A 23,664-nucleotide genomic window follows, 5' to 3' on the forward strand; every position below is an offset into this window, starting at 1 on the left:
CGGTCGGTTGCGGAATTTGCACCTCTCAACTAGGCCGACGGGTAGATTTTCCTGGACTGCGAGCAAATGCTTCCTGAATGCGGCCAACATTTTCTTCAGGTGTGCCGCAGGGGAGTGTCGTAGGACCGTTGCTATTCACAATATACATAAATGACATTGTGGACGACATCGGAAGTTCACTGAGGCTTTTTGCGGATGATGCTGTGGTATATCGAGAGGTTGTAACAATGGAAAATTGTATTCAAATGCAGGAGGATCTGCAACGAATTGACGCATGGTGCAGGGAATGGCATTTGAATCTCAATGTAGACAAGTGTAATGTGCTGCGAATGCATAGAAAGATAGATGCCTTATCATTTAGCTACAATATAGCAGGTCAGCAACTGGAAGCAGTTAATTCCATAAATTATCTGGGAGTATGCATTAGGAGTGATTTAAAATGGAATGACCATATAAAATTAATCGTTGATAGAAGAGATAGAGAAGATCCAACGGAGAGCAGCGCGCTTCGTTACAGGATCATTTAGTAATCGCGAAAGCGTTACGGAGATGATAGATAAACTCCAGTGGAAGACTCTGCAGGAGAGACGCTCAGTAGCTCGGTACGGGCTTTTGTTGAAGTTTCGAGAACATACCTTCACCGAAGAGTCAAGCAGTATATTGCTTCCTCCTACGTATATCTCGCGAAGGGTCCATGAGGATAAAATCGAAGAGATTAGAGCCCACACAGAAGCATACCGACAATCCTTCTTTCCAAGAACAATACGAGACTGGAATAGAAGGGAGAACCGATAGAGGTACTCAAGGTATCCTCCGCCACACACCGTCAGATGGCTTGCGGAGTATGGATGTAAATGTAGATGTAGACTCTTGGCCAACCATCCGGAACTTTTCCCTTTGCACAAACACCCTTTCTTTGTGAACTGTTTATATCCACGAACGATACTGCACCTATCAGGGGCTTGAACACCATACTTGGTTCGAAGTGCACTTCTACCGTACTCGATAACACAAAAAGCATTTTGTTGGGCAGTCGCCATCTATACACTGACAACAGAAATGAAGGTTACGTGGCCAACAGCGCTCTTAGCGATCAAATGAGCAGCCGAGTGAAACTTGAGGGCTTCCTTCAATCGAAGACAGAAAGAGCGTAGCTCTCCTTTTATTCTTTGATAAGTCCTCGGTTTTTAAAGTTGTGGCATTCTTTTTGAATCACCCAGTATATGTCATCTAAATAATAATTTTGTGCGCAACATTGTTCTGTTTTGTTTTATTCCTCACAGTCAGTTTTCACAAACAATAGCAAACTCGTATTTATGGCATATCCGCTTATAAGTAGAATAATATTATGGAGTATTATTTTCCAATAACAATAAACAAGGCTCGAGGACAGAGAGAGGGGGAAGAGACAGAGAGAGAGAGAGAGAGAGAGGTAGGAAGGAGGAGATTAGGATATATATCCAGTTCTCATACATATTTAGCAATTTCAAAGCATTGTCGGATTCGCTAGTTGTTTATATTTATGGTACATGAAAGACAAAAGTCAAAGATACCTCTCCCAAAGAAAAATTATGGAGAAAATGGACTTCTAAGCTTTCCCACCATGGTTAATATGATAAAATAAGGCGGATTTCATTTCACAAGGAGTGTGGCTTTGTGTTTGCGTGGTTGCTCATTGTGTGGAATGGGAGGAGGGGGGGAGGGTTGAGTTAGATTCCAGGTGGATTCAAATTTTTAAACAACGGTGCATGTTCTATGGGCATTTATGTCAAGCATTAAATACAAAAAGAGTTACATGAGAAAAAATTTAATTAGTTGTTTTTAACTATACAATCTTGATTAACAATCTTTTATAAAAAGTCAGTAATTAAAAATTTCTGTTTGCAATGAAAAATGGGTTGTTGTCTGCCATTATTGTTAGAAATAAGAAGACGTGTATTTTTCAAATGGTTCAAATGGCTCTGAGCACTATGGGACTTAACATCTGTGGTCATCAGTCCCCTAGAACTTAGAACTACTTAAACCTAACTAACCTAAGGACATCACACACATCCATGCCCGAGGCAGGATTCGAACCTGCGACCGTAGCGGTCGCGCGGTTCCAGACTGTAGGGCCTAGAACCACTCGGCCACTTCGGCCGGCTGTATTTTTCATAAAAATGACAATTAAATGTGTTAATTATCATATATTTGACGAATTTTATATTTAAATGAGGTAGGTACTTGACTTGGATGTAAAAAAACGAAAAAAGATAAAGTCACTGTACATTTCCTCTTTTATACTGCAGGCATCACTTCTTTTATGAGCCGCGCGGGGTAGCCGTGCGGTTTGGGGCGTCTTGTCACGGTTCGCACGGCTACCCCCGTCGGAGGGTCGAGTCCACCCGCGGGCATGGGTGTGTGTGTTGTCCTTAGTTTAAGTTAGATTAAGTAGTGCGTAAGCCTAGGAACCGACGACCTCAGCAGTTTGGTCCCACAGTCCTTACCACAAATTTCCAAATTTCCTACTTCTTTTATTTTCAACATCTGATGCATTCGTACGACCAATTCGAGAAGTATATCCTTCTCGTACTTCGAAAAATTTGGTGTGCTTCTTTTGTTTTCCATTTCGCCTAACGTAATTCAACGGACCATAGTCCGCGACAGTGTTTATGGCTTCTGGGCCGAGAATGTGCAGCACACAGCTACGCAACTAGCCAATCAGCGCTCAGTCTGTTTCTGAGTTCCGTACTGCGTAAACTTCCATCATTTTTGAGCGTTCTATTATGTTTTACATGCGCAAAACTACGATTGACAGATTTCTGTGGTATTTTGTATGTTTTCTCATAATGGCTGGAACACCTAGAAGGCACCAAGTGTGTCACAAACAGGCAACGGACGTTATTTTAAAGTGTACTCGTTCTTCAAACGTGATCCACGTTTAGGCGAGACGGTCTGCGAGTTGCCAAGGTGCAGGAACAGTTGCTGTCTATGCATTTTGAGCAGAGTTGATAATGTACTATTTCTTGTGAACTGCATGTCTAGACGCCATTAACGCTGCCGCCGACTATAGTAGCGAGGTACAGGATGACAATTATAGAAGTATATGAAATAAAATCGTCATAAATTCTGAACGGTGTGCGTTAGGACGTTCAAACTACACGGTTGGCCGCGGGGCATGATGGGAATTAGGATAACCTCTGCATGGTTTGGTTTAGCGACGAAGCCCACTTTCATTTGGATGGGTTCCTCAGTATGCAAAACTGGCGCATTTGGGGGCTGAGAATCCGCGTTTCGCGATCGAGAAGTCTGTTCACCCTCAACAGGTGACTGTTCAAAAATGGTTCAAATGGCTCTGAGCACTATAGGACTTAACATCTGTGGTCATCAGTCCCCTAGAACTTAGAACTACTTAAACCTAACTAACCTAAGGACATCACACACATCCACGCCCGAGGCAGGATTCGAACCTGCGACCGTAGCAGTCGCGCGGTTCCGGACTGAGCGCCTAGAACCGCTAGACCACCGCGGCCGGCACAGGTGACTGTGTTGTGTGCAAGTCCAGTCACGGAATAATCGTTGCGATATTCCTTGATGGGACGGTGACAGGGCATTTTTCCAGATAGACTGAAATATGCTATTGTTAACACATTGCATAAAAAGGGGATAGATCTGATGCTAACAACTACCGCCCAATCTCACTTCTGACAGCTTTATCCAAAATTCTTGAAAAGTAATGTATTCAAGAGTATCATCACATATCTGTAAAAAATGAAGTACTAACAAAATGTCAGTTTAGTTTTAAGAAAGGCTTTTCAACGTAAAATGCTATATATGCTTTCACCGATCAAATATTAAATGTATTGAATAACTGAACATCACCCATTGGGATATTTTGTGTTCTCTCAAAGACTTTTGACTGTCTGAATCATGAAATTGTTCTAGGTATGCTTAAGTATTGTGGTATGAGAGGGACAGTGCACAAATGGTTTAATTCATACTTCACTGGAAGAATGCAGAAGGTTGAAATTAACAGTACAGATAGCCTGCAAAATCCAGGAGAGTCCTCTAACTGGGTAGGTATCAAGAATGTTGTCCCACAGGGTTCAGTCTTGGTTCCCTTATTGTTCTTAATATATATTAACGACTTGCCACTCTATATTCATGAAGATGCAAAGCTACTTCTTTTTGCTGATAGTACAAGTATAGTAATCACACCCAAGAAGCAAGAATCAACTGAGGAAATTGGAAATAATGTCTTTCAAACAATTGTTAAGTGGTTCTCTGCAAATGGACTCTCACTAAATTTTGAGAAAACACAGTTTATACAATTCTGTACAGTAAATGGCATAACACCATTGATAAACATAAACTATGAACGGAAGTCTGTTGCTAAGGCAGAATACTCAAAATTTCTAGGTGTGTGCATTGATGAGAAATTGAATTGGAAGAAACACATCGATGATCTGCTGAAACGGTTAGGTTCAGCTACTTATGCTATTAGGGTTGTTACAAATTTTGGTGATAAACATATCAGTAAATTAGCCTACTATGCCTATTTTCATTCACTGCTTTAATATGGCATCACATTTTGAAGCAATTAGTCATTAAGAGAGAAAGTATTCATTGCACAAAAGTGTGTAATCAGAATAATAGCTGGAGCCCACCCAAGATCACCTTGCAGACATTTATTTAAAGAACTCGGAATATTCACAGAACCTGTACATATATTCACTTATGAAATTTGTCATTAATAACCCATCCCAGTTCAAAAATAACAGCTAACTGCATAGCTACAACACTAGAAGAAAGTATGACATTCTTTATTCTGGATTAAATCTCACTTTGGCACAGAAAGGGGTGAATTATGCTGCCACAAAAATCTTTGGTCATTTTCCAAATAGCGTTAAAAGTCTGACAGGTAGCAAACCAACATTTAAAAGCAAATTAAAAGAACTTTTGAATGACAACTCCTTCCACTCAATAGATGAATTCTTAGATATGAAGTAGTAACTGTAAAAAAAAATTTAATTAACTGTGTAAAGAAAACGTACGTTAAAGTAACACGTTCCACATCATTGTCGTATTCGTAATCTATGGAACGAGAAGTCCGCCCGCGGTAGCTGAGTGGTCAGCGCGACAGGATGTCAATCTTACGGGCCCGGTTTCGATTCCCGGGCTAGGTCGAGCAAGTCGCCGAAGTAGCGTCAAATCGAAAGACTTGCACCCGGCGAACGGTCCACCCGACGGGAGACCCTAGTCACACGGCATTTATTTATGGAACAAGAATAAATGTATGTATGTACTACCGAACGATACGTGAATGTTTTGGAAGACGACTTCATCCCTGTTGTGCAAAGTGACCCTGATTTCGACAAGATGTGGTTAATACAAGACGGAGCTCGACCCCATCGAAGCAGGAGAGTGTTTGATGTCCTGGAGGGGCACTTTGGGGACCGCATTCTGGCTCTGGGGTACCCAGAGGTCACTGGCACGGGCCTCGATTGGCCGCCATATTCTCCGGATCTGAACACATGCGACTCCTTTTTGTGAGGCTATATTAAAGAGAAGGTGTACAGCAATAACCCCAAAACCTTTGCTGAGCTGAAAACATTCAAAAATGGTTCAAATGGCTCTGAGCACTATGCGACTTAACTTCTGAGGTCATCAGTCGCCTAGAACTTAGAACTAATTAAACCTAACTGACCTAAGGACATCACACAAATCCATGCCCGAGGCAGGATTCGAACCTGCGACCGTAGCGCTCGCTCGGTTCCAGATTGTAGCGCCTAGAACCACACGGCCACTCCGGCCGGCTGAAAACAGTCATTCAGGAGATCGTCGACAGCGTCAGTGTTCCGACACTTCAGCGGGTCAAGTAAAATTTCGCTATTCGTCTGCGCCACATCATCACCAATGATGGCAGCCATATCTAACATGTCATAACCTAAATCCGAATATCTGTTGTGGCGTTTACATGTTGAATAAAGTGTGTGCACACCGTAGTTTGTAACTAATTTACATTTTCTTCATACAGTTCAATAATTGCCACGCTGTATTTTTCTGCTTGTTGCCAAAAGTGAGAGTTTGCCGCGCGGAGTAGCAGCTGGGTTTTAGGCGCCATTTCACGGATTGCGCGGCCCCTCCCACCGGAGGTTCGAGTCCTCTCTCGGGCATGGGTGTGTGTGTGTGTGTTCTTAGCATAAGGTAGTTTAAGTTAGTTTAAGTAGCGTGTAAGTCTAGCGACCGATGACCTCAGTAGTTTGGTCCCTTAGGAATTCACACACAGTTGAACATTTTTGAGAGCTTGTGAAAATGACGCCATTCACCAGCGATTGTCTAGAAACCTTATGTATACAGGCAGCCATGTGTAAATTCATATCTCTATTATCACCTTTGCATCACAAGGGCGCTTTCCATTGCAATAGACTGAGGTGACCGTGGTAAAATGCACGGTTGGTTGACGACTGTTTGCTGGCCGGCGTTAAGGCTGGTGCATCACAGAGACATTTCAAACGCGGTTTATGTTTAATTGTGATCACGGGAGCTTGTTTATCTTGCTTTTTGACCGCGCTAAGTGCACTCAGTCATAAGTGTAGTTTTCGCGGGGCTTCACCCGCCCGTTTTGGCAAATGCTCCACTTTCCGCCTCAGAAAATACGAAGCACGGACAGCTAAAACACGGTCACACAACCGAGCCGGGTGGCGCAGTTTTTAGCACACTGGACTCGCATTCGGGAGGACGACGGTTCAATCCCGTCTCCGGTCATCCTGATTTAGGTTTTCTGTGATTTCCCTAAATCGTTTCAGGCAAATGCCGGGATGGTTCCTTTGGAAGGGCACGGCCGATTTCCTTCCCAATCCTTCCCTAACCCGAGCTTGCGCTCCGTCTCTAATGACCTCGTTGTCGACGGGACTTTAAACACTAACCACCACCACGATCACACACAGAACAAGTCTACATAATTGTCCGACAGATGGCGCACAGGGCTTCCTTCCGTTAAGCCGTCGGCACACAGGACGAGGCAGCTAACGTTGACGTGTACGCTGACGGTATGTCCAGCGTCACGAGACGCGGAGCAGTCGACACACCACGGGTCGAACTGATTAAAGCGATTTTGCGCTCTTGGCGCTCTGCAGCGGAGCTGTCAGTTTTATCGGGCTCGCAAACAATACAGTTTGTTCACGAAAATGGACGCGCGTAGAATTCCTACGTTAGCTCTAATACAACGCAAATTTCCTCCCTCGTTCATATGCTAGACGTGTTATTCTGTCTGTGATATACATAAATAAAAACTTCAATATCCGTGAACATGTAAAAGGACAAAGAGGAAAGATACATGTCCCGGTCAGTAAGGACATAAGCTTATGAAAGTTCAACAAATCGAACAAAATCACTCCTGACAGAGAACGCTTTTATATTTACATAACATTAAAATTTACAGAAATTATTTATATTAATGTCGTAAGAAAGTCCCACAACCTTTTGAAAACGCGAAGGTGATGAAAAAAAAAAAACAAGTACAACAGGATTCTTTTTTTTCGGAGGGGGGGGGGGGGGCTGGGAGAGCAGAGTGATCAGGGGTCGTAATACGAGGCCTGGTCACAGTGTCCCCCTCGCCCGTCAAGGAAGCAAGGAATCAGGGACGGTAAGGGGAAATCTTTTGTGGGAATTTTTATTTATTTATTTATTTATTTTTATTTACTATTTTTAATATATTCTTAATTTGGTTTTACTTTATACCACAACAAAAATAAATGTATCTAGCACCGCATCGTGCTCTGAGTAAAGAAAACAATATCTCGGTACGTTCCTGCACCGAGGTAATGTATATGGAGGAAACGAAAAAAAAAAGTGCTGCGTTCATGATGCAGAAGGGTGTGTCGCTACTCTCCTTACGCTTCATCATCAGGTGCGTCTTAACGTATCTTGTATGTTATTCCACCGAGATTTGAACTTAGTCTTGTCAGCTCACTCAGTGGGTGTCTTCTCCTACCTGTTGATGATCCAGCTGCGTGGAGGGTCGCGTAGGGCACTCCCTAAGTAATTAGAAAAATACTGTCTGTATTTTGGGTTCCGTACGATCTTGCAATGACGTTCTTGTAGGTAGTTCCAAAAGTCGAATACATCTTTAGGTCCATTGTGAAATGAGTAGTGTACCGCATGCGCACGGATCCACGTGACAGCGTTGGTCTTGGTGCGCGGGAAATACTGTTGATCCGGAAATAGTAGAAACCGAGGTGTAATGTGTTCCGGAGTCACTCGTAGAAAATACGACAAAATTTGTCGCACAAGGCGCCATACGTCTTCTGCCGCGCCACATGTGAGACGGTGTTCGTCCGTGTCTGGCATCCTGCAGTCTACACATATAGGCGATTCCGGATTCGAACCCTATAACGACTTAATCATGGATTTCTTCACTGTAGCATGTTACCTCTACACACTACGCTAGACTGTAGCTTCCTTATAATACACTTTAGATTTTATCTTCTGGTCTTCTGTAGGCTTTTATCGCAGATGTGTTATTATTTTGCATTTAATTATAACAAATCCTAAAAAGAGCGCGACACTTACCCTAATAACACGTGAGTTATAACGCGGTAATAACTAAATATGAAAATCGTTTAACCATCAATATTACATTTCCCGTAGTTTTATTACAACAAATCGAACCAATAACGATTCGTTCTCGACATATTCAATGTGCTGGTACTTATAAATAGCATAAATTTATGGGGTGTAAAATAATAACATAAACTCACATAATACAGGCTTCAGACAAGTACAATATAACGTCTTGCTTTCTGCGGGTTTCAGGTTTTCTGCTTGTGACGTAGGGAGTTTTCTTGCTTCGTATTGGTTCTACTTTACGTGACAAGTCGCCAAAATATCTGAGAACTTGTTTTGTGTTTCAAGTGACGAAATGGCTATCCAACGTGAACTAGCAGGAAGTATCCTCACAAAATTCGTAGAGCGCCCCTTCAACGTTAGCTAACTCGTCCCGTGTGCCGAAGGCTGTACGAAACTGACGACTACAATTACAGGAAGGACATACGGCCGCAAAGTTAAACAAAATAAATCTCCCAAATCCTGAGTATATCGAAGCCAGTACAAGACGGTGTGAGAGCTAAGGAAAAGAAGCAAAGAGGAAGAAGAAGAAGAAGAAGAAACTTCAACTCTACCCGCACAGTTTGTATACCATTCTATACATTAAATTTTCTCCTGCTGCATCTGCAGAGCGTTTCCGAAAGATCCTAGCGCTTATTGTATAGCCACATTGGGATTCTCGGTGCGCAGCCCTATACCTCAGTATGTAACAGACACATCTACATCTATACTCCGTAAGTCACCCTGCAATGTGTGTCTGGGGGTAGTATGTGCACCAGTTTCTCTTAACCTCTTTCCTATGCAGCTGCGAATGGTTCGCGGCAAGAACGATTGCTGGTTAGCCTCTGTGTGGGATCGAATCTCTAATTTTATCTCCATGATCTTTTCGTGAGATATACGTAAGAGAAAGCGAGGTATTTGTTGACTCCTCTAGGAACGTCCGCTCTCGCAACTTTAACAGTAAACCACACCGTTATGCAAAACACCTCTCTGGTAACGTGTTACCATTAGAGTTGGTTGATCATCCTTTTGACGCTTTCGTGCTTACTAAATGAACCTGTAACAAAAGGCGCTGCTCTTCTTTGGATTTCCTCTGTTTTCTACAGCAATCTCATCTGGTACGGATGCCATACTGACGAGCTATATTCAAATATTGGTCGAACGACAGTTTTGTAATATATCTTCCTATTTGACGGACTACGGCTCCTCAGGATTCCTTTGAGGAATCTCTGTCCAGCAGCTGCTTTCCTGCGATTAGTTTTATGTGGTCGTTCCACTTTAAATCGCTCCGTACCCATACTCCTAGATATTTCATCGAATTAATTGCTTCCAGTGATTGCTCTGCAATCGTGCGATCATACAATAACGTGCTTTCCGTCTATGTATGCGCAATACGGTTCAAAATGGCTCTGAGCACTATGGGTCTCAACTTCTGAGGTCATTAGTCCCCTAGAACTTAGAACTAGTTAAACCCAACTAACCTAAGGACATCACACACATCCATGCCCGAGGCAGGATTCGAACCTGCGACCGTAGCGGTCTCGCTGTTCCAGACTGCAGCGCCTAAAACCGCACGGCCACTTCGGCCGGCCTGCGCAATACGTTACATTTGTTTACGTTGAGGGTTCAACTGCCACTCCCTGCACCAAGCGTCATTTCTCTCCAAGTTTCCTTGCATTTGCTAAACTTTTCTAGCGTTGCGCCTTCTATGTATACATCGGTATCATCCACGACAAGCCTTATGAAACTTCCGATGATGTCTACTATGTCATTTATATACAGGGTGATTTTTTCCACCGTTTATAAACTCTAGGGATCGTTCGATGAGAGGATACGGAACAAAAAAAGTCTAATGTACTTTTGTCCGTAAATGCATGGTTTCCATGCTAGAGAATATTTATTCCGCCATACTTTGTTACAGACACTGCGGTTCAATACGTACTGTACCATACAGCCACAGTTACAGCATGCATGGTTTCTCCTAGAGGGTGGTACTGTTCCTCATACGTCATGCGCAAGCGCCCTCTCCTGCCATAGTAATTGGTAATGTTGTGTCCGATTCACTTCTCTTGCTGACTCACCTTGTAATGGATATAATACATAGCTGTACACAATGGTTCCGTATTCGAATCGAGAGCTTCCCGACATATTGTTTACTTACGGAAGGGCAAATGGTAATGGGCGGCGGGCAGCAAGATTATATCAGGAGACCTATCCCCGCCGACAACAACCACAGCATTTCTTGCGGGTTACTTTGCCTACCCTGCTGGAAGCAGCGCCATTGACGATTCTAAGGGTTATGTGGCTGCTACATGATGGTGCTTCAGCCCACTTGGCCGTTAACGTCCGGACGCTTCTCGATTGTGTCTACCCTGGTCGATGGATGGGACGAGGTTGTCCAGTTGCATGGCCTGCTCGTTCACCGGTTCTCAACCAATGCGATTGCTGGTTATGGGGCCATCTCAAAAGTACCTTGCATGCACAGCTCATTCCAGATATGGAGGCACTGGAGCAGCGTATTCATGCTGCCTGTGGCACTGTTCGAATGCATTCTGGGTAATGTGAACGTGTGAGACAGAACATGCTACAGCGCATACACGCATGCGACGAGGCACATGGAAACCATTTTCAGCACATACAGTAACTGTGGCTGCATGGTACAGCGCGTATCAGACCGCAGTTTCTGTAACAATGTTTGATTGAATAAATGGTCTCTAGCATGGAAATCATGAATTCCCGGGCGTAAGTTCATTAGACCTCTTTTGTTTCGTATCCTCTCATCGATCCATCCCTAGAGTTACCACACGGTGGAAAAAAATCACCCTGTATATTGCGAAAATTAATGAACCTGAAGTCACATTTAGATCAATCCACTCACGCTGTTGGTCTGATACTGCGTATGCTCATTTTTTAAATTTTTATTTTTACTTATTTATTTATATTATTTGCTAGGCGGCGGTGCAGAAATGTATAGAATGCCTGATAGAAGTCAAGGAACACGGCATCTACCTGGGCACAGGCATCTATCACCTTCTTGGTCTCGTGAACGAACAGAGTGAGCCTAGTTTCACAAGATCGTTTTTTTTTATTCATACATAGGAGAAAAAACTTTCTAAAGCCAAACTCGCATAAATATTTAATTATTTACAAACGACCGGTTTCGACAGACTTTGCTGTCATCTTCAAGTCTTCAGAATTTTATGTTATAAAACGTGTTCATTTTGAGTTGGACCTCATTTCAAGTTGTCATGTAGAGAAAATATAGCACATAATATAAAGGTTGGCCATAACTAAAACATTTAAAATCAAGAAAAATCTTGTGCACATCATCATGTTCATATGCGTAGCACTCGCAGCTGATTGTTACGTTATAAACACAGTATACAATAAAATGCACAGTAACACATTTGTTAAAGTAAGCTGGACATGTTCTAATCATTGAAGAGGCACCTCAGACAGCGTATAAGGTACCCTCTGCATGAGGTCATAAATATACTAGGGCATGCAGAAAAGTAATACCTCCGATTTTTTTTATGTGAAACTCTTAAAGTTTTTTAATAAAATAAACTTTATTAGCATTCTACATGTTTATTCTTCATGTATGCATGTTTACAGCCTCCTGCCACTAGAGGGCTCCGGATTGTAGCGCGTAACATGGAGGTGTGTAACTGTCGCTACGTGAGAAACAGTATGCTGTAATCGAGTTTCAAATTCTAAGGGTTCATCCACTCATGGAGCACCCTCTTCTTCAGCATGAGAATGCAAAACCACACACGAGTTCTAGTCATATGCAACAATCCGACGCCTTGGGTTCAATGTCCTCTATCATCCTCCGCACAGTCCCGACTTGGTCCCATCCTATTTTCATCTGTTTCCATAACTTGAAGAACACCTTCGAGGACTTCACTGTGATAATGACGAAGCGGTGCAAGCAGAGGTGAGGTTGTCGCACCGTTAACGAAGTCCAAGTTTCTACAGTGACGGTATCAACAAACTGGTCTCTCGTTGGGAGAAATGTGTTCGTCACCAGGGTAATTATGTTGAGAAATAAAAATGTAGACATGAAGATCGATGTAGAATGTTAATAATGTCTGTTTCATTTGAAAAGCATTAAGAGTTTTCATATAAAATATGCGGAGGCATTATTTTGCAGCACGTCCTAGTAACTCCTGTGAACTCCCAGCACCAGAAATCTGGTGGTGTAATTAATTTAATATAAACATTTCGTTTCACGGGACCACTTGAGCTAAAACCACGTTGTCATGGAACAAATTACTTCATAGTTCACAGGAAGCAGATACGAAAATTTAAAGTCCGTAAAAGAAGACTTTAAAAATGAAAGAAAACGCAAAACAGAGATTTCTAGTGGTGTGTACAACAAATAATAGCTTACAGTGAAAGACTGCAAGGAACTCCCGTACAGTATAAGAGGATTGTGCCGCAAGGCAGTCTTTCATTATTGAGTTGAAAGTCTGTGGTTTATTACTCTTTATTTTTTGCTTTTGCTGGATATGTATTGGAAATTAAACCTTCAGAATAATCCTAACTTATTGTACAATGGTTAAAGAAGTATAATCCAAATGCAAATCGTTTTATTATCAAGTATTCACTGAGTGAGTGTAGCATATTACTAACCACAGTTGCTATGGGAGAGCAGATGTACACTGATGGCAGTGTTAGAATTTCGTACCGCGTGAAAAAGGCCTGCTTCTCTAGTCAAGCCTTATTGTCAGAGACTTGAATGTCAGTACTAACCGAATTGTGTATTAGATACCGGATGTATTATGATTTATAAAATGTAAAAGTCAGTCAGTTAGTTGGGCAACAATAAGTTGTTTCACGCCAGGAAATGAGTTGCTATATCATTCATTTCCCAACATTAATCTGTAGCAATTACGCATGTACACCCATAAAGAAAGAAATTTCAGTGCTATCTGCTACAAATCGAAGACGAGTCATTTATGTATACCAGAAAATAAAGTGGGCATAGTACTGCAACCTGAGGAACCCCGTATGTTACAGTAACCCAGTCTGATGTCACCTTATTTACGCATTTACACTTAATCGTCTCAGTCCCTCGTCCTACATGCAGAGAGAATCTCTTGCGGAAACTGGACGAAATCATGGAAAGCATGTCGTTTACAGTTCAACAACTGTCATTCAAATGGTTCAAATGGCTCTAAGCATTATGGGACTTAACATCTGAGGTCATCAGTCCCCTAGACTTAGAACTACTTAAACCTAACTAACCTAAGGACATCACACACATCCAAGCCCGAGGCAGAATTCGAACCTGCGACCGTAGCAACAGCGCGGTTCCGGACTGAAGCGCCTAGAACTGCACGGCCACAGCGGCCGACAAGAACTGTCGGATAAAGGCCTTTCCAAGACGTTACATTACGGTCTTGAACTGTACACATCTAAGCTACACTATCATGTACCACCCCTCCATTAAGTCGCTATTTGAGTGTTTCCTTATTACTTGGAATATAGAAAAAAATTCCTTGCTCTCTCTGCCATCTACTCACGTGCCTGCATGTCCCGGTCACCTCATTTTATATTCATTTTGGTCATATTTGCGTCTTCCACTCCAGTCTCTTCCCTTATCCGGTAGTTTTTTTATGCCTCTCCTATTGATTATCAATATGCATCTCTACATTCTTTTGGCACTAAAGGTCTATGTTTCACTGCTATAAGTCAAAAGAGATAATTCACATTCCTTGTAAACTTTCCTTTCAAGCACAGCACAATATAGTTTTCAAAAATCTCACTATTTACCTTTTTAGGGTTCCATACCGCAGTCGGTAAAATCGGAGCTCTTGTGGTATCATTTTGTTGTCCGTCTGTCTGTCTGTTAAAAACTCTTCTCCTCAGAAACGAGCAGATGTATCAAGCTGAAAATTATGTCAGGTACTACAGTTACGGTCCTTTGGTGGCGTAAAAAATTGAAACTTCTAAGGCAATGCAGTCAAAAGATTATTTTTTTTTATTTTTGATACACGTAAACTCACTCATCGAAACCTACAGAATACTTCTTGTTGACCAAGAATCTTGAAATTTGGCAATAAACATGGTTTCACAATGTAAGCAAGGAAAAAAATTCGATAGTTGCTAGTTTGTAATTATATCACACCAATATGATTGTGTCATTTTGTATCCGACTGTCTCAGCGATCGTCCGTTAAGATCCCGTTTTCTCAGGAACGGGTAGATATATCAAATTGAAATTATGTCACATTTACGGTGCAATGAATGTATGCTTCTCAGCCAATGCTGTCAAAAGATACTACCATTTGTGTCACGTATTTTGATATTCTCAAACTCACTCATCAGGTCCTATAGGAGGGGTGGTCAAATGCGGTACTGGGGACGTGGGGAGTCCGCACCGCTTGCCCGCGAGAGCTTACAGCCAATATGTCCCCCTCCACCACTCTGCTAGCATTGCTCATTTGTTACCGATGCGCGCGCGCCCTGCAAGATTGCCTGTTTACTTCATGTCGTTTGAGTTATCGGTGTCAAAGTCTCTTTGAATTTCGTGATGAGACAAAATTAGTGAGAGGAAAGCGGCGGTGTACGAGTTAATGGCTTCAACACTAAAGTCGGTCGAATTCCTACGGTCCAACTCACAGTGGGAAGAATATTTCTTTTGTATTGAAAGACAATCCGGCCCTCAGTGTCTGTTTTGGAGTTATTATTTTATCGACTTGGAAAAAGTACAATGGAATGTGAAGCGACAGTGTCAATCCCTTCATGAGACATTGGTGCTAAGGAAAGAAAGACCAAACTTCTCGAGCTAAAACAGGAAAGATATAAAGAAGAAGGTTCATGCAGTTAGATGTCACTTCTGGAAAATATTACTATTACTTATAAGCCATTATGTGTTTCCCCTCGATTTTACCTGTCCGCAGCTCGTGGTCGTGCGGTAGCGTTCTCGCTTCCCGCGCCCGGGTTCCCGGGTTCGATTCCCGGCGGGGTCAGGGATTTTCTCTGTCTCGTGATGACTGGGTGTTGTGTGATGTCTTTAGGTTAGTTAGGTTTAAGTAGTTCTAAGTTCTAGGGGACTGATGACCATAGATGTTAAGTCCCATAGTGCTCAGAGCCATTTGAACCATTTTTCTTTTCGATTTTACCTCTTCCTTGTATTGTGCTTACAGGAAGGGAACCATGCCACTCACAATGATGATGCTCTGAAAGTGAGCTACCAAAAAAATGGTTCAAATGGCTCTGAGCACTATGGGACTCAACATCTGAGGTCATCAGTCCCCTAGAACTTAGAACTACTTAATCGTAACTAACCTAAGGACATCACACACATCCATGCCAGATGCAGGATTCGAACCTGCGACCGTAGCGGTCACGCGGTTCCAAACTGAAGCGCCTAGAACCGCAAGGCCACACCGGCCGGCAAAGTGAGCTACCACATAGTTCTTAAAGTACGCAAAATAGCGCGTCCCTTCAGCGATCGAGAATTTGTTAAAGAGTGTTTTGTTGCTGCCGCAACAATCTTGTGTCCCACGGCTCTTCCGCTTTTCGAAATAGTTCCTATTTTACGAAGTGCAGTTTGCAGACGGATCGCACAAATGGCAAACGACATGAAACTGAACGAAAAGACTAAGGCTTTGGTTTTTTTTTCTCTTTCTCTTTGGATCAAAGAACGGATGTAACCAGTACTGCCTGCATCTCGTGGTCGTGCGGTAGCGTTCTCGCTTCCCACGCCCGGGTTCCCTGGTTCGATTCCCGGCGGGGTCAGGGATTTTCTCTGCCTCGTGATGGCTGGGTGTTGTGTGATCTCCTTAGGTTAGTTAGGTTTAAGTAGTTCTAAGTTCTAGGGGACTGCTGACCATAGATGTTAAGTCCCATAGTGCTCAGAGCCATTTGAACCATTTTAACCGGTAGCGTTCAGCTTGCTGTATTTGTGAGAGATGTTGACAATGAGTCAGTTTGATGATCTCCTTGGATACAAGATTTTGGGATTCTGACATACCTTACAAAGCACCTGAGTTTCTCGACTACAACTTTTCAGGGCACACATAAACTAATTACCGATGTTATTCTCAGTGGCTTTTAGTTTAAAAAAAAATTGCTGTTGACTATGAAGCAAGCTTCAGGAACGTCATTTGAGCACTTCTCGAATGTTGCACTAGTTATAAATGAAATAAATATTGTAAAGGAAACACTGAGCGAATATTTTGATGAATTTGTTATGGTGCTAAAAGATTTTTTTACAAAACTTCGATAGTAGATCTATTAACTTAAATCGATTTTAACGTGATATTAATATTTTTGCAACTCATTTTGCAGTGGACGTTGAAAGCGTGTTTCCTGAAATTCGGTTGGAGCTAATTGACTTTCGATGTAGTCGCGTGCTCGCGGAGAGGATTTGGATTGCAGAAAACGTTGAAATGTTTTACGAGTTTTTTCCTCGAGAATAGTGCAGCAGTTGTTTCGAATGACGGCCCGATTCTCCGCTATGTTCGCGACCACGTATTTTGTGTGAAAGGGTTTTTTCAACGCGGAAATTAACGAAATTGAAATTAGGAGCAATGCGTTTGATGGCCAGTAATCTCACTCCAAATATCAAGATATTAGTAAAAAAACATTTAAAGACATTTATAGAGTGACGGAAATAGATGTTTCCCTCTTTTTCATAAGTAATAGGCCAGGTCCGAACTTATTGCGCAGTTAGATTACATGTATTAAGTTAACAGGAATTTTATAAAAAAAATGAAAGCATGTGTTGTTTGCTTATTACTTAGCTGTGTTGTATTTGTGAGCAGGAAATTAAATCGACAGTAGCGGTACTTTATTCTCTTTTCTTGATCTCTGTACACTCACAGCACCGTTTTCCCCGCCCCCCTCCCTTTCACCAACTCATTCTCTACCGAAAATACACTACGTAATCAAAAGTATCCGGACACCTGGCTGAAAATGACTTCCAAGTTCGTGGCGCCCTCCATCGGTAATGCTGGAATTCAATATGGTGTTGGCCCACACTAAGCCTTAATGACAGCTTCCACTCTCGCAGGCATACGTTCAGTCAGGTGCTGGGAGGTTTCTTGGGGAATGGCAGCCCATTCTTCACGGAGTACTGGACTGAGTAGGAATACCGATGTCTGTTGGTGAGGCCTGGCACGAAGATGGCGTTCCAAACCATCCCAAAGGTGTTCTATAGGATTCAGGTCAGGATTCTGTGCACGCAAGTCCATTTCAGGTATGTTATTGTCGTATAATCACCCCGCCACAGGCAGTGCATTATGAGTAGGTGCTCGATTGAGTTGAAAGATGCAATCGCCATCTCCGAATTGCCCTTCAACAGCGGGCAGCAAGAAGGTGCTTAAAACATCAATGTAGGCCTGTGCTGTGATAGTGCCACCCAAAACAAGGGGTGCAAGCCCCCTCCGTGAAAAACACGACCACACCATAACACCACCGCCTCCCAATTTTACTGTTGGCACTACACACTCTGGCAGATGACGTTCACCAGGCATTCGCCATACCCACACCCAGCCATCGGATCGCCACATCGTGTACCGTGATTTGTCACTCTACACAACGTTTTTCCACTGTTCAATCGTCCAATGTTTACGCTTCTTACACCAAGCGAGGCATCATTTGGCCTTTTACCGGCGTGATGTGTGGCTTATGAGCAGCCACTCGACCATGAAATCCAAGTTTTCTCACGTCCCGCCGAACTGTCATAGTACTTGCAGTGGATCCTGATGCAGTTTGGAATTCCTGTGTGATGGTCTGGATAGACACCTGCTTGTTACGAGCTTCTTCAACTGTCGGCGGTCTCTGTCAATCAATAGACGAGGTCGGCCTATACGCTTTTGTGCTGTACGTGTCCCTTCACGTTTCCACTTCACTATCACATCGGAAACAGTGGACCTAGGGATGTTTAGGAGTGTGGAAATCTCGCGTACAGACGTATGACACAAGTGACACCCAATCACCTGACCACGTTCGAGGTCCGTGAGTTCCGCGGAGCGCCCTAATCTGCTCTCTCACGATGTGTAATGACTACTGAGGTCGCTGATATTGAGTACCTGGCAGTAGGTGGCAGCGCAATGCACCTAATATGAGAAACATATGTTTTTGGTGGTGTCCGGATACTTTTGATCACATAGTGTAACAACAGAATTTGGCACGTCTCACACTGCTTGTAATTGCTTTCTACCTGTGCAGTGTACTACATTGCGGTGCTGAAGTACTCATTTCGGCACTGGGCAGTGAACAAATTAATTTTTATCCGTTTCTTTGTCACTGCGTTGTGCCTCTATCGAACTGCAGACGGCCAACCGCTTTTCTAACGTCTGCTGGTATCATCTGAACGAGTGTACCTGCTGTCAGATTTTCTAACGAAGCTGAAACGATAAATTTACGCTCAGAAGAAAGAGAAGCATGCAGAGCGAGATAGTCGGACGGGGATAAATATCAAAAACAAGATTTCATTCACTGACAAACATAAGAAAACAACACGGCTGTTTTACATCCTAACAATTGACATGCAAAGCCGTATGCGACGACATGGCCCACAACAATATGCACACTAGCATACTCTCATTTGATTTCCAATCGCGACAGAATTTATATAAGCCAACTGTTATTACTTTTTCATTCGATGCCACTTTTAGGAATACAAGATTGGTCTTTAAGGTTACGTTTTCCCAAATACTATACGGTGATGTTATATTGTGTCGTAAGTGTTCATTGCAGTGTTGTACTGTAATAATTATCTCAATGGAAAGAATACTAAATGACTACAAACTCGGGCGTCAGCTTTCGATCGTGTACTACCGGCAGTCTTCATTTCTGCCCGCACTGCGATACGTGCCCGCGGGCAGCTCACGCTCCACGTTGGAGTAGAATCGTGAAATTTGACAAGATGGCAATTATATCGTACGAAAAAATATTTCTTTTTGTCATCTGCTGTCTGACTGTCTGTCTGTTCGTCTGTTAAGACCCCTTTTTCTCAGGAGCGGGAAGACGTGTCAAGTTAAAATTTGTGTTACATACTAAGGTCTACTGTCCTTTGGCGATGTAAAAAAACCTTAAGCTTCCACGTCAATGCAGTCGAAAGATAAGGCTATTTATGTCACATATTTTGTTGCTCGCAAATCACTCGTGCAAACTTATAGGGTACTTCCCGTTGGTTAAGAATCATAAAAATTGATAAGATGCAGAGTTTCACAGTACAACTAAAGGAAAAAATTCGATAATTTTTAGTTTGTTATTATACAAAGCAAGAGAGTTTTTTCGTATTTTGTCATCTGACTTGAAACTTAAAACTAAAACATTCTCGAAAGTCTTGGGGTTCTCGGGACCGATATCTTGCCAGCACTAATGTCGATAAAAGGCAAAAATCCTCGAAAATTTCGTTTCCCCCGATGAATGAACCGTCTATAAACATAACTAAGTTTGTATAGAATCTTCAGAGAGCGGTTCCTATTCGCAAGTGGCCAGTTTTTTTCTTCTCATGTCAATGCAGCCAACGCTTTCAGCTACCCTAAAGTGAAAAATCTCTAAACTGGTTCTATGACTTCATTGTTAACTTGAACAGTTTCCTTTTTCGTGTCTTCATTGTTCATTATTTTAATTTTCTTCTAGTTGATTTTCAGGTTGTGTTAATACTCCCATTTGTTGCTCGTTTATCTGCTCGTCTTGCAAACAGTGCAATTTCATCAGCAAAATTTGGTTCAGATACCTTTCGGACCACCCTGATTTAGGTTCTACGCGATTCCCTTAAATCGCTAAAGCCAAAGGCCGGGAGGATTCCTTTAAAATGGACAAGGTCGAATTTCTTCCTCAATCCGAACACGAGCACCATATCTGATAACCTCGTCGTCGACGGGACGTTATCCAATAACCTTCCTTGCATGAGCCAAACGGAGGTGTTACTGGCATGTTCGATTGGCACTTATTCCTCCTTCGATGCCCCAGTTGAAGGGATTGAAAACTTCCACTAGATTTGCTAGGAATAGTCCTGAGGATGTGGAATCTCTTTTACTTTAGAAATACTGACTATTGCCAATTGAGTTTAGTGGGGAAGCGTAATTTACGTTCTATAAGGGTGATTTCTTTTTCACTTTAACAGTAGGTTGGAACTGTTATCAGACTAGTGCCTCTCACGTTATTACTTATGACACGAACTACATGTTGCCCACCCTTGGTTCAGAACGGTTGTTATTGCCGACGGAGGTGTGGTCCTTGGAGAAGTGCAAGTGCTAGAAGGGCGCCCCACAGGCCGCCTACTGTCACGTTCGCGTGATGCAGCAAGGTCTGCCGGCGCCAGATGAACGGGACTCGTATTGACCAAACGCTTCGTGCTTCAAGGCGCGCGTCCCGGTTACCAAGAGTTTACAGAGGTCAAGCCAACTTTAAAGCGCGCACCGCCTTTATTAGTTAAGTTGCTCGATGCCGAAAACATTGCCCTACGGTGAGGAGAGGAGAAGCACCCACTAAAAAGTTCGAATTGACGTCTCTTATCGTCACCGTAGGTATTGTTATTTGCTCACTAGATTGCATAGATTTAAGATGACACATGCAAGAATGCAGTATCGCTTTACAAAGGACTGCATGCGTCTCAGGTCGAAAGAGCAATATTCTGACTGGTGTGCGTTCTTAAGAACTCCGAAACTTGTACTAATTTTATCAGTCTCTCCACTACTGTCGCGATATATCCTAACTTAAATACGACACTCTGCTTGCTACACGGAACAAAAATATAGAGACGGTTTTCGTTATCATAATCTCCAGTACCATCGAAGTCAATCATAATGTCAGGAATATCTGAACATGACACTTGTCCTGCTGATGTTTTTATAAGTAGACTTCGTACCGTTTTTGTGATTATGATGGTTAGTATGAGGCTAAGTAGAAACTTTTTGGAGTTCTTGTGTTTTCATGGCTTACGTTCTGTGGTTGATATCAGGGTCCTTTTAATTTTCAGAAGTATTCTTCGACTTCTGAAGTATTTATGTAATTTCAAGTGTGATTAACCTCTTCAATACATTTTATTTTATGGTACCTGTCATGTGACGTTAAAATATTACACTTGTTAAAAACAATTGTATAATTTTAATTTGCATAACAGTGGATTGTTATAGCACCACTTTTTGCGCACTACTGGCCATTAAAATTGCTACACCAAGAAGAAATGCAGAAGATAAACGGGTATGCATTGGACAAATATATTATACTAGAACTGACATATGATTACATTTGCACGCAATTTGGATGCATAGATCCTGAGAAATCAGTACCCAGAACACCCACCTCTGGCCGTAATTACGGCCTCGATACGCCTGGGCATTGAGTCGAACAGAGCTTGGATGGCGTGTACAGGTACAGCTGCCCATGCAGCTTCAACATGATACCACAGTTCATCAAGAGTAGTGACTGGCATAATGTGACGAGCCAGTTGCTCGGCCACCATTGACTAGACGTTCTCAATTGGTGAGAGATCTGGAGAATGTGCTGGCCAGGGTAGCAGTCGAACATTTTCTGTATCCAGAAAGGCCCATGCAGGACCTGCAACATGCGGTCGTGAATTATCCTGCTGAAATGTTGGGTTTCGCAGGGATCGAATGAAGGGTAGAGCCACGGGTCGTAACACATCTGAAATGTAACGTCCACTGTTCAAAGTGCTGTCAGTGAGCCGGGAGATACGCCAGTATGGCGATGACGAATACACGCTTCCAATGTGCGTTCACCGCGATGTCGCCAAGCACGGATGCGACATTCCTGATGCTGTAAACAGAACCTGGATTCATCCGAAAAAAATGACGTTTTGCCATTCGTGCACCCAGGTTCGTCGTTGAGTACACCATCGCAGGCGCTCCTGTCTGTGATGCAGCGTCAAGGGTAACCGCAGCCATGGTCTCCGAACTGATAGTCCATGCTGCTGCAAACGTCGTCGAACTGCTCGTGCTGATGGTTGTTGTTTTGCAAACGTCCCCATCTGTTGATCCAGGGATCGAGACATGGCTGTACGATCCGTTACAGCCCTGCGGATAAGATGCCTGTCATCTCGACTGCTAGTGATACGAGGCAGGTGGTATCCAGCACGGCGTTCCGTATTACCCTCCTGCACCCACCGATTACATATTCTGCTAACAGTCATTGGATCTCGAACAACGCGAGCAACAATGTCGCGATACGATAAACCGCAATCGCGATAGGCTATAATCCGACCTTTATCAAAGTCGGAAACGTGATGGTACGCATTTCTCCTCCTTACACGAGGCATCAAAACAACGTTTCACCAGGCAACGCCGGTCAACTGCTGTTTGTGTATGAGAAATCGGTTGTAAACTTTCCTTATGCCAGCACGTTGTAGGTGTCGCCACCGGCGCCAACCTTGTGTGAATGCTGTGAAAATCTAATCATTTCCATATCACAGCATCTTCTTCCTGTCGGTTAAATTTCGCGCCTGTAGTACGTCTTCTTCGTGGTGTAGCAATTTTAATGGCCAGTAGTGTATTAAACAACCTGCAATCCAGACTCGCGACAGGAGTTCTTGACGAAAGAACGATACACAATAAATTAAACTATCCAGTCTCTACGTGTACACGATGAGGATTCTACTAGGCGTTAGCAGAGCTCGACACATGATGAGGAAGCCACATACCGAAGTGCATCTGTAAAAGCCCCCTTGGGTGAAGGCTGTAAAAATATAATAATTACATTACGTCTCCAGAATCCGCACTCGAATATTTTTCACCTTCTGTGCGCAGCACATAACGAGCTGCGAGATTTCTACTTTTGCAACCATAATATCTGTTTTTCTGTTCTGTTCAATAGTTTACCTTATACAGCGTCCACCAAAAAAATTGTGTAGGCTACATTCTTTGTGAGACTGTATCGGGAGTCGATATTATCAATCGATCTGAATTGCAAGTATGTTTTGATATGCTCTTTCGCTCAACAACTGTCGGTACTTTCATCCCCATTCTAAGAAAACAAAATGGCTGCAGCACACTTGACGTTCAAGTAGTGAAAGTGGTTTATCAAGTTCAATAATGCCATTGAAATGCAGCGTCACTGGAGGAGAGAGTTTGAAACAGAACCCCTAATCTGC

The sequence above is a fragment of the Schistocerca serialis genome, chromosome 3 (genome assembly GCF_023864345.2).
Source record: "Schistocerca serialis cubense isolate TAMUIC-IGC-003099 chromosome 3, iqSchSeri2.2, whole genome shotgun sequence".
In the NCBI taxonomy this organism is placed as follows: Eukaryota; Metazoa; Arthropoda; class Insecta; order Orthoptera; family Acrididae; genus Schistocerca; species Schistocerca serialis.